This window comes from Lygodium microphyllum, chromosome 1 (genome assembly GCF_053477565.2).
Source record: "Lygodium microphyllum isolate KBCC chromosome 1, Lygodium_microphyllum_v1.1.10, whole genome shotgun sequence".
In the NCBI taxonomy this organism is placed as follows: domain Eukaryota; kingdom Viridiplantae; phylum Streptophyta; class Polypodiopsida; order Schizaeales; family Lygodiaceae; genus Lygodium; species Lygodium microphyllum.
In genome coordinates this window covers 56167205-56179305 of record NC_141135.1, presented here as the reverse complement: position 1 = coordinate 56179305, position 12101 = coordinate 56167205, and positions in this window count along the sequence as shown.

Genomic DNA, 12101 nt, shown 5'->3' with positions numbered 1-12101 from the left:
ATTCATAGTTATCTAGTATGGCATTTAATAGGCCCATAAAAATAAGGTTGCAAACCTTTTGGGTAACTTGCATGTTTCTCCTAAGGAGATTCTCTTAGATTTTCCTTGAAAATAGAAAAAATTAGCTAAATTTTAAAATTATCTAAACTTTACATGTTAATTTCTTATAAATATATCAATTTTAATATATTTTTAAAAACATTTTGCTTTTCCACACTACATTTTGAAAACCCTTAAATTTTATGGACATATAGTTTTTATATAGATTAGATTTAATATAGCTAAAAACATGCATCCCAAATAGATGACTATGTGTAGTTTCATCTTAGTAACTCATAATTTTTTTTGAATGCATTGTAAATTATTTTAGTATTTTCATGTTATACCCTTTAATATAAATTATTATCTTAGACCTATGGGAATTTATAGAACATGTAAGATACCATGTGAGTTCAAAAGAAAGGGTATTATATTTAGTAAAATTTATAGGATTATATTTGAAAGAGATTTTTAAATTATATTTTGTAAAATTTATAAGATTATATTTACAAAAGAGATTTTTAAATTATAGTTTGGAAAAATTATGTAAGTTTAAGGAGTCATTTAAAAGCCTTATAGCATGTAAAAAAATGTATTTCTTAATATCCTTTGAACGCACGTTCTATAGATGATTTCTTATAGGTAGATCCCCTTGACTCTTAAAAGATGAGTACTTCTACAAAATGGTATAGTCTAGCTAAGTTCTTGCGTATACATTCACAATTATCTTCACATTAGGAAGTTTTGCCAAAGATGGTTCTTTAAAAAATTCAATATAATGTCTCTACACAATAGAAAAGTTGTGCTACAATTTTGGAAATCCTTGTCATGATCCTTCACAATCACATGACATATATATAATAGCAGTAACCCAATTTTACTATAGACTCTAAATAACAATTTTAATAAAGAACCTAGAAATCATAATTTGTAATATTTTCCCCCATCATATGACCCCCCTCTAATTAACAAATTAAAAAAAATAAATGGCCCCTTACTCACGCCACTAGCTGTTGCTAGCGAACGGAGGGGGGGCTGCTTAGGATGACATGATGGCATGACGAATGGAGGGGGGAGTTGCAAGGGTGGCCAATGGTTGTTGAGGATGAGGGGATGACGTGGAGCGAGGAGGCATCGACCATACCTTGCATGGTAGCCATCAACCTGGCCGCCCTGATGGGGATAGGGGGGAGGGGCCCATACCATACTATTCCCCCTCCCCTCCCAAATACCACTATAAAAGCCTCTTAGGCGTAAGAAGGAGGGGAATTACTATCTTTACTCTTCCTTGCTGTCAAACCGAAGGGAGAGTGAGTGAGAGAAAAGAGAGAGAACGAGAGTAAGAGAAAAGAGAGAGAGAGAGAGAGAGAGAGAGAGAGAGAGAGAGAGAGAGACAGAGAGAGAGAGGAAAGAGAGAGAGAGAGAGAGAGAGGGAGGAAAGAGAGAGAGAGAGAGAGAGGGAGGAAAGAGAGAGAGAGAGAGAGAGAGAGAGAGAGAGAGAATTTTTCCCTTGGAGGCTTCCAAGCTTCCCCTTTCTTTTTCCCCCTCTTTTAGAGGGTTCTCATGGTCTATTTCCTTCCACAAGGAATCAACTCTCTTGTAGCCCGAGTGCATAGCTGTAAGGAAAAATCCAAACTATACGATGCCTCCCAAGCAAAATAAGGTTGAATCCTGTGCGAATCCCGCTTCAACTGATGGAGCTGTGAGTCAAGGAAACACAACCCTTGGTAACCACGTGTGTCCCATAAATCCTACTTCGATGGGAACTCTTAAGAACGTAAATCCACTTCATTGGGAAGGGAGAAGTATTCTCGTAAAGATCTAGGACAACTAACCACCAATTAGGTTGCATTATTCAATCACGTTGGAAATTGTGTTTTATATTGCACTCTGGCATGTTTAGAATGAACAACTTGCCCAAAAGATTTAGTATTTGTGCACACTGAAATCAAGGACTTTATTGATTGTGTTCATAGTGCATTAGATTTATGCACTAGCATTGGCATGCTTGAGAGGTAAAAGAAACTCAAAAATGGGTTATCGGGATGATAAAGCATAGTCATCATTAAGCGGAAATCGTACTATTTTCATCGCAAGTTTTGTGAAATTGGAAAGGTAGGAGTAAAGGCTTGAATCAAGTCCATGAGGATTGTGAGTTGCTACGATAATGGTTGAGTATGTTTAGGTCATTGCAATACTAAGCGGGGTACTAGGCTCCTATAAACCTTTAGAGAGAAGTAGCTCACATTTGCATTAGACCTGATGACTTTGTGTTCCTCACACAAAAGGAAAATACAAGTCTCTATTTATGATTTTCATAAGTGTAGTGAAATGAATTCCCTAGAGTAGAAATCCACATTGCATCTTCGTCTTAAGAAAGACTCACATCTAGGTTGCGTGATATCGTGGACAGTTCCACTTGCACTGCTAGGGATTCATCTTAAAGATGTTATAAGATGTGCATATGAAGTGCTAAACTTAATTGCTCAAGGAAGTTCAATAAGATGAATCCTATAGACGTAAAGATAGGGCTTAACTTGACTTATTCAGGGTCTAAAAGTAAATGAGTCAAACTATTGCTACATTCATAGGTTGAAGGTGAACCACTTATTAGTCTCTATCCTACATCTCGCCACGATAAATCCAAAAAAGCCTAGGAAATATCACCTTTAGCCATGATACAACTTGATGTTAATAAAAGAAAAAATCAAGTGTCATTTTCCTAAGACAAGAACCGTGGACTAAGGGCCAGTAAGCTAGGACAACTACCATCTGAGGACTATCGGCCAATTGCATAATTGCTCGCTCCTATCACATAGGAGTGGGGTCAAAAAGAAGGTATTCTCTATCCCTTGGAGGATATTGGAAACTGACGCCAATGCAAGAAGGACAAATGCTAAGCATTGAAGATAGGAACTCCACCTTAGCAGATGTCCCAAGCACTCGCTTGCACCATTGTTTGTGCCTATAAATTTAGGAGCACCGCTTGTAAAAAGATTGTGACCCCAAACTCATAAAAGAAATGGGAATAATAAATCAGATTGATCTTTTAGAGGGTGCGTCAAGCCACTCCCAACTAGCCACTAACCCTTACCAAGGGAGTTCTAAATAGCCATGACGAGAACGTGGATCAAACCTGCCATGAGAGGTCTCTCCACGGGTTGGTTTGAACATAGGAGGACACTTGGATGCCAGGGGGGATGTGGTTGTAAATTCCATTCCTCTGGGTCCTATTCAAACCATCTGCATGACTCGAGATAGCTTCTCGAGGGCCCTTCTTACTAGTGCAAGGGCAGAATCTTAGAGAAAATAAGGTGCATCCTCACGAATTGCGGATATTGTCCCTTTTTGAACAAGACTTGTATCTTAGTTAAAATGCTAATACTAAGTTTGTTTCCAAGGAACCTTTTTGAAATTGTATTCATGTTAGTGCCATAAGATTAGGTGAATGAACCTTGTTTCCTAAAAGACTTAATTAAGGAAGCTGCTTTTAAATGTTGCATAAATGTGATAGGACCAATTAGATAAATAAAGTATGCCTATTGAGGGAAGTGGGTGGGCAAAACCCCCGATGGGTCTGTCCTACGATAGTTCGGGTCCCAGAGAACTGGGAGGCTTCTCACAAGGTTTTACCGTCCTCATATTTACTCACTTGTTGATCCTAGAGAATTGGGAGGCCGACCAACGACTAAAACAATTAGGATAGATGGAGAAGAGTAAAGTGATGTTTTCATTAGAAAATGTTTTTCTTTTTACTCACTTGTGGATTGCTACCGCTTCCAAATTTACGAGGCATGGAGCAGGTTCCTCGTATCTCATATCATGTTCGTAGACGGTTTGACATGATGGGGATCCTGGATTGGCTCTACAACCCCTCATCATTGTATGTGGAAAGGCGTTGGACTTGGAGTGCAGGATACTCGATGCCAACTGACTCACTTATCTTCAAAACAATCTAAAGAGTCTAAAGTGGTTGGAGGAGTTGAAGATTATCAAGTTATTCATCTTCCATGAGGCTCATGTGAGCTCGATCCTACACATCGGATGCTGGCAAGTAGAACAGAACCACTATATCTATGAGGAGGTGGTTCAACTCTTACCAACAAACATAATTAAAGTAATGGGGAAAAATGAACATCATGGCTATCAAAAATAGGGATTTCCTAAACTTCCCATGACTTATCGCTTCATGAGAATCCATTCCCCCAACCCATACTACTATTTTTTCCCTGTAGTTGAATCCAATAGGGAGTTATTAACTTGGGGTTGATGTATCTTTTGAAAAGAAAATCATCTCATCCAATCTCTATCTATTCCCGAATAATTGTACTTGAGGCTTACGCTTCCCTATGGTTAAATAAGAATTTTATGTTCATTCGATTGTTACATGTTAGCAATGGAAAATATGCGCGCATTGATTTAAGTTGTATAGGGATGTGTAAATTCAATCCTAACATAGAAAGTTTAAATTGGTAACCAGATACAACCCCAAGCACAAAACCAGAATCCTATTTTGGCACTAAGCCCGAAAGAGGCATAAGAGAAGAATTTTCTTCTCAAACAAATTAAATCACAAGGATTTGATGGAAAAGGGAAGACTCTTGAAGTCGATGACAAAATATGGATCGAATCCATGGAGGACTATTTCAGTGCGGCCAGAACACCACTTGTGAAGCAAGCCATGATTGTCAAGCTCAAGATCACCAGGGAAGCTAAGCTATGGTGGAAGCAATGGTGTAAAGACAAAGAAGTCACTAAAAGCACAATAACTTGGGAAAAACTAAAGGAAGCAGTGTAGGGAAGGTACATGCCACCTGCGTATAGAACTCAAAAGATGAATGAGTTCTTTAAGTTGAAATAGTTGGGCGTGTCTCTAGAGGCATACTACTTGAGATTTGTCTCCTTGCTGGAATATGCCCCGACAATGAGTAACTTCCAACAAGTCCCAAATTTTTGTGATGGGCAAAACCCACCAATAAACACTCAGTTGGAATCAATGTGTCCTTCGAATTCACAAGATGCATTGATGAGAGAAGGACCTATTGCCCAAGAAGTCCAATCCAGACCTTGGTCTTACAAAGACCAGACTCCGGGGATGTCAAAAGCTCAAATTAAAAGGGCGCAAGGACAAAGTCAAGGCCAATGGAAGAAGCCAAGGGAAAATCCAATCAATGACTTTGTCTCCACTCAAAGAAGTGATCAAAGCCTACATTGTTTTCATTGCAATGAACCTAAGCATTTCAAAAGTGAATGTCCCAAACTTGGCAGAGATCGCCGTCAAGGGAAATTTGGTGGGCAAGCTAGGGATACTTGTGGCCATGGCTGTGCAGCATTGGGAAGGGCAAAAAATTCCAATATTACCACTAAAGGAATCAACGAAAAAGAAGATACGTCCATGGAAGCTGAGATTGAGAGGGTAATCGTTCATGCCGCTCTCCATGAAAAGGGGCCAAACCACCAATTCTTGGTGATTCAAGCACCATCTGAATACTAGGGTAAGAAATTCAAAACCCTAATTGACTATGGTAGCACTCATTCTTTCATTTCACCAGCCTGTGCAAGAAGATTAGGGATAAGCACTATAGCTGCACCCACTTTGCTTGTCAAACTAGCAAATGGGCGAGAAATCACTTGCACTGGGTAAACTGCTAAGGTAAAATTCCTACTCGAAAACGAGCCCACATCTATTAAGTTCAAGGTAATGAATCTAGGAGTCCATGAATGCCTACTCAGGATGGATTGGCTAATCCCCAATGATGCTCACATTCATTGTGGAAAGGGTCAAGTCTCCTTTCCGAATCCTAAGGGTGAGCTAGTTATAACCTCGGTTACACATAAGGAGAAGTAGGTAAACCAAAGATCTAGCTAGCTAAAGCAACGTAAATAGCTCAAGGAATAAGGAAAGGATTACCCGGCTACCTGATCAAGCTAAAAAAACTAGATTAGGTAGAGGACTCCAATCAAGAACCGTCATGGTTAAAAGAATATGTGGATGTGTTCCCAGAAGAATTGACTAAATTACCACTACCTAGGAAAGTGGATCATGAGATTAAACTAATGCCAGGAGCTACGCTAGTTTCAAAAAGGCCCTAAAAGATGTCCATTGTTGAAGCTATTGAGTTAAAGGAACAACTTAAACATCTACTGGACCAAGGGTACATACACCCTAGCAATTCTCCTTGGGGGGATCCAATCTTGTTAAAAAAGAAGAAGGATGGTACACTTCGACTTTGCATCGATTATAGAGATTTGAACCAAGTAACCATCAAGAATAAGTACCCCATTCCAAGGATAGATGAGTTACTTGATCGATTGCAGGGAACAAAAATCTTCTCCAAGATTGATTTGAGGTCAGGGTATTATCAGATCTGTGTCAAGGATGAGGATATTCCAAAGACAGCATTCAATACCAGATATGGTCATTTTGAATTCACAGTAATGTCTTTTGGATTGACTAATTCCCATTTCACCTTTAATTGGCTAATGTAGGACATTTTTAGACCATATCTCGATGATTTTGTACTCGCCTTCTTTGATGACACCTTGGTTTATTCCAAGGAAGAGGAGGATCATGAATCCCAAGTTCACATCGTCCTTGAGACCATGAGGACTCATAAGCTCTATGCTAAGAAGAAAAAGTGTGCCTTCCTCAAAAGGCAGATTGAATATCTTGGATATATTGTGTCAAATGAAGGAATCTTTGTAGACTCTACAAAGGTTAAGGATGTCCAAGAGTGGTCTCCACCACCGGCTACTATTAAAGAAGTGTGTAGCTTTTTGGGATTAACAGGTTGGTAGAGGATCTTCATTAAGAACTATGCTTCGATCACAACACCCCTCACAAATTTACTGAAAAAGAAAGTTGCCATAGAGTCAACACCCTCTAAACAAGAAAGTTTTGATCAACTCAAGCATAGCTTCGTAACAGCACCAATTCTGAAGCTCCGTGACTTAAGCAAGGAATTTGAAGTTGTCAAAGATGCCAGGTCACTTGTACTAGGATGTGTACTAATGCAAGAAGGTCATCCTATAGCCTATTCCTTGCAGAAGTTAAAAACCCACGAAAGGAATTATGCTACCCATGTCCTAGAGTTACTAGTAGTTATTCATGCTCTCAAGCTTTGGTGATACTATTTTCTTGGTAGCAAGTTCTCTTTGGTCATGGACCATAAGAGCCTTAAATGGATCTTCACCTTGACTACCAACCTCAACATGAGGCAATGTTGATGGATAGAAGTTTTGCATGAGTATGAGTTTGAGATTAGGTATCGACCCGGAAAAGAGAATGTGGTCATTGACGCCCTAAGTCGCAAGGAATTCCTCAACTCTCTTATCATGGAGGAACCTTCAATGGAGGAATCATTGGCAACTATGGTGTCAATGCCTAGCAAACCTATCCTTGAACTAGCTAAGGAACAAGCTAGCCATGACTCGGAATATCTGGAGATGATAAATGAAATTTTGAAAAATGATAAAAACCCCAGACTAAAGGTCAAGTATCAAGAATTCTCTGTTAATGAGGAACTTTTCTATTTTAGGACAAGACTATGCATACCCTTGAGTAAGAAACTCAAACGGAAAATACTTTGGGAAGCACATGAGTCCCCCTTTTTAGGCCATCCCAGATATGTCAAGACCCTCAATAGGGTCAAAAAGAGCTACCATTGGGGAAAGCTTAAGGGAGACGTGGTCAAATATATCATGGAATTTTTGTCTTGCGAGTGCATTAAGGTAGAACATCTCAAGATGCCTGGGAAGTTGCAACCTCTTGACATCCCCCAAATGAAGTGGGAATTCATCAACATGGACTTTGTTGCTGGGTTACCTTCAGTGCAAGGAGGCTACAATTCAATTATGGTCATAATAGACATGTTCACCAAGGTTTCACATCTCATTCTAGTCAAGACAAACTATAAAGCTTCAGATATTACCAGATTATTCATCAAGGAAATATTGAGACTCCATGGGTTGCTTAGAAGGATCATTGGTGAGATCACGACTCCCTTTTTACATCTCACTTCTAGAAAGGGATACTCGGAGTCATTGGGACTCAACTCTCTTTCAATACACCCTATCACCCTCAAATTGATGGCCAAATGGAGAGGGTCAACCAAGTCATTGAAGATATCCTTAGAATTTAGTGCTGTCACGAAGCCAGGAAATGGATCCAATATCTACCATTGGCAGAGTTTGCCTATAATGCTTGCTACCAACAAAGCATTCAAATGACACCTTTCCAAGCATTGTATGGGCATGATTTCTGTACTCCATTGAACTTTCAGATCCTACTTTAAGGGTAGAAGCTTCTAAGGAAATGCTCGAGGAAATGGATGAGCAGGTTAAGGCCACGAGACAAGACATTAGAGCTGACAAGGATAGGCAGAAAGCTTATGCAGATCTAAAAAGACAAGAGAGACTCTTCAATGAGGGAGACATGTTCTTTATTCGTGTATGACCCAAGAATAGTTCCTTATCATTGGGAGAATTTAAATAATTGAGTCCAAGGTATTGCGGATCCTACAGGATCCTCAAGTGCCTAGGGCCCAATGCCTACAAACTCCAACTCCTTGAGAACATAAAGGTTCATAATGTATTCCATGTTAGCCTACTAAAGAAATATGTATCCAATCTTAGCCATGTACTCAATGATCAACAAGTTGTAATGCCAAGCCAAGGAGTCCTTGAGCTCTGCTAGATAGAATCCTTGACACTTGAGAAAAGATATTGAGAAGTAGAATCCTCAAGAACTACCTCATCTAGTGGAAGGACTTTCCAGAAGAAGATGCCACAAGGATTGATGAGAGTACTCTAGACCAACAATATCCCCAATTCCTTTCGATATGAGGATATCTCCATTCCTTAAGGGGGAAGGATGTAATATTTTCCCCCATTGTATGACCCCCCTCTAATTAACGAATTTAAAAAAAAAGCCCCCTTACTCATGCTGCTAGTTGGCGGAAGGAGAGGGGGGCTATTGTGGATGATGTGATGGCATGGCGGAGGGAGGGGGGAATTGCAAGGGTGGCCGACAGCTACTGAGGATGATGGGATGACGTGGAGCGGGGAGGTATCAACCATACCCTGCATGGTGGCAATCCACCTGGCCGCCCTGATGGGGATAGGGGGTCCATACCATACTATTGCCCCCCCCCCCCCCCCCCAATACCACTATAAAAGCCCCTTAGGCATAAGAAGGAGGGGCATTACTATCGTTACTCTGCCCTACTGTCAGACTGGACAAAGAGAGAGAGAGAGAGAGAGTGTGTGTGTGTGTGAATAGAGAGAGAGTAAGAGAAGAGAGAGAGAGAGAGAGAGAGAAAGAGAAAAGAGAGAGAGAGTAAGAGAGAGAGAGAGAGAGAGAGAGAGGGAAATTTCTCCTTGGAGGCTTCCAAGCTTCCCCTTTCTTTTTCCCCCTCTTTGAGAGGGTTCTCACGGTCAATTTCATTGGAGCCCCAAGAGGAACACCAAGAAAAAGGGAATTCTCTTGCAAGAAAACCTATCTTATAACATCAACAAGCTTTTATTTCATTCTTTTGATCATCAAAACAAATAAAACAACAATTCTTCATGCAGCATCATAGTAGTTATCTCCCACAGATTTGATAGAATCAACCATAATCTTCAACATCTTCATAGAATTCTTCAATATAACAAAGAACACAAAGGAATACACCATCTTTGAATGGAAATCAATCACATAGTATTCATATTTAATGTCTTCATAGTTTTTTCTCTCAACCTCTCATATACAGTTACACTGTTTTGATAGAATTGACTATCTCTACTCTCTCTCTCTCTCTCTCTCTCTCTCTTTATAAATAGTACATCATATCCTCACTAAAACACTCTCATAATAATTTTCAATAATCCTTCTTAGGTCGTGGATGCACCTCCCAAGAGGTATGTCTGATATGAAGAGTCACCAGAGCCATTACAGTGTCTTTTCACAGCTCATTGCTGTCACTGTCGAGGGAGTTGGAGGAGGCGGCCGAGGAGAGGTTGGAGAGGAGTAGGCTAAGGGAGAAGGGCCTGGACGGCAGCCGATAGGAGGAGGTTGGAGAAGAGTAGGCCGAGGGAGAAGGAGGAGGAAGAGAAAGAAGGGGAGAAGAAGGGGAAGGAGAAGGAGGGAGGAAAGAAGAGGAAGGAGAAGGAGAAGGAGAGGAAGGGGAGGAAGAAGCATCAGCCAACAGGTAGGTGGTTTTTTTTTTCTTCTTCTTTTTGGATGATTTTGTTGTTTTTTTCTACTTTTTTTTGTCTCTTTTTTTTTTCTTTTTAGTTCTTCTTCTTTGTTTTCTTAGTTTTTTCTTTATGCGTGGTTTTCGTTTTGTTCTTTTGGTTTTTTTAAAAAAAATTGTGTTTATTTTAATAATGAAAAAAAGAAAAATAAAAGAAATAATAAAATGGAAGAACACATCCCCGGCTCGTGCGCATGCGCAGGCAGGGATAAAATAATCTCCAATGACGGGGACAAACGGACAGGGACAGGGACACACTGGCCACGGATGCCACGAGGCGTCTCGAGGCGCGTAAAACCAAAAATAGGCGCGTTCATGTATGACGTGAGAAACGTGGTTAATAGAAAAAATGAAGAAAAATTAATAAAATCCAAACCGTTTGTCAGAACAAAAATCCGTAAAAAGAAAAAATGGGCCAAAAGATGAGGGGAAAATGTTGGAAACATGTATGACGGGTTTCGGGACAAAATCAGGGTGTTTACATGGGAAAAACACAAAAAACAAACCCGAAAACACATACGGGCATTAATATCGAAAAATCTGTGCATCGGAATGAAGTGCGGAAAGAAGGAAGAGTGTGCAGAATAAGGTTGCCAACAACCTATCATGATAAAACACAGTTTTGAGTGAGATAGGACGCGTTCACATGGAAAAATCCCTAAAAATAGGCATGAAAAGGGACTCAGAAATTAATACGGGAAAAACCGTGCGTCGGAATAGCAGGCGATAAAAAGGAAAAATGTCCAAAAGAAAGGGATTCACAGGGCTGGAGCATCAAAACTCAGTTTGGGGAAAATTAGGATGGATTCACGTGGAAAAAACACGAAAAGTACATTCGAAAACACTCGAAAAAATTAATAACTAAAAATCCAGCAGTCAGAAGAGGGAGGGAGGAAAAAGGAAAAAATGGGGGAAAGGCTGGCAGGACACGGCTATCAAATCAAACTGGAATTCTGGGGAAAATAGGGCAGGTTCACATGGAAAAATGTGAAAAAAGGCACGAAAAAGACTCCAAAATCTGAAAAATTTAATAACGGATGAACCATGCATCGGAATGACATGGAATAAAAAGGAAAAGTGTTAGGGAAATTGGGTAGGATAGGGTTGGTACATTAGATCAGGGTTTCGAAGCAATAATGATGCGTTCACATGGAAAACTGTCCAATTTGGAAAACTGTCCAATTTACGGGAATTACTTCAAAAATTAATAACTTGAGAATCGTCCGTCGGAACAAGGATTGGTAAAAAGAAAAAATAGGCGATTCAAAGGGACGAACAGGGCTGTAAGGTTGGATTGAGTTTCCGGTGAACGTAAGGTCCATTCGTATAAAAGAGGCGCATAACCAAGAATTAGGGCAAATGGTCAAGGAACAATCCTGAGGACAGGGTGAAATAGAACGTAAGGGTGAGGAAGGGACCCCATCAGGGTAAAATGAAATCACGACATAGATGCATGAGCAAAATAGGGTATATGCATAGGGGTATGCAACATAGACGCGCAGGGATGCGTCCCCACACTTAAGACCATAACAGGAAGGGTAAGCCAAACATCAAGGACATGGTACCTCACATCAAACCAACCATAACGTCCCCACACTTAAGACATAACCATCACGAAAAACAGAATGTGTAGGGTTAGAAAAACTTGGCCCATATTCCCGAGGAGGAATGTCGACTACTATGGAGGTTGCGTCTGGTGGCGTCGTCGGCTGCAGGAGGTAACAAGGTATCTTCACAACACTCGTCCCACGTCCTTTATGACAAGGACCAAGCGGTAGCACCTAGGGATATAGTTGGTTGAAAGAATCACATAAAATTCGTCGATGG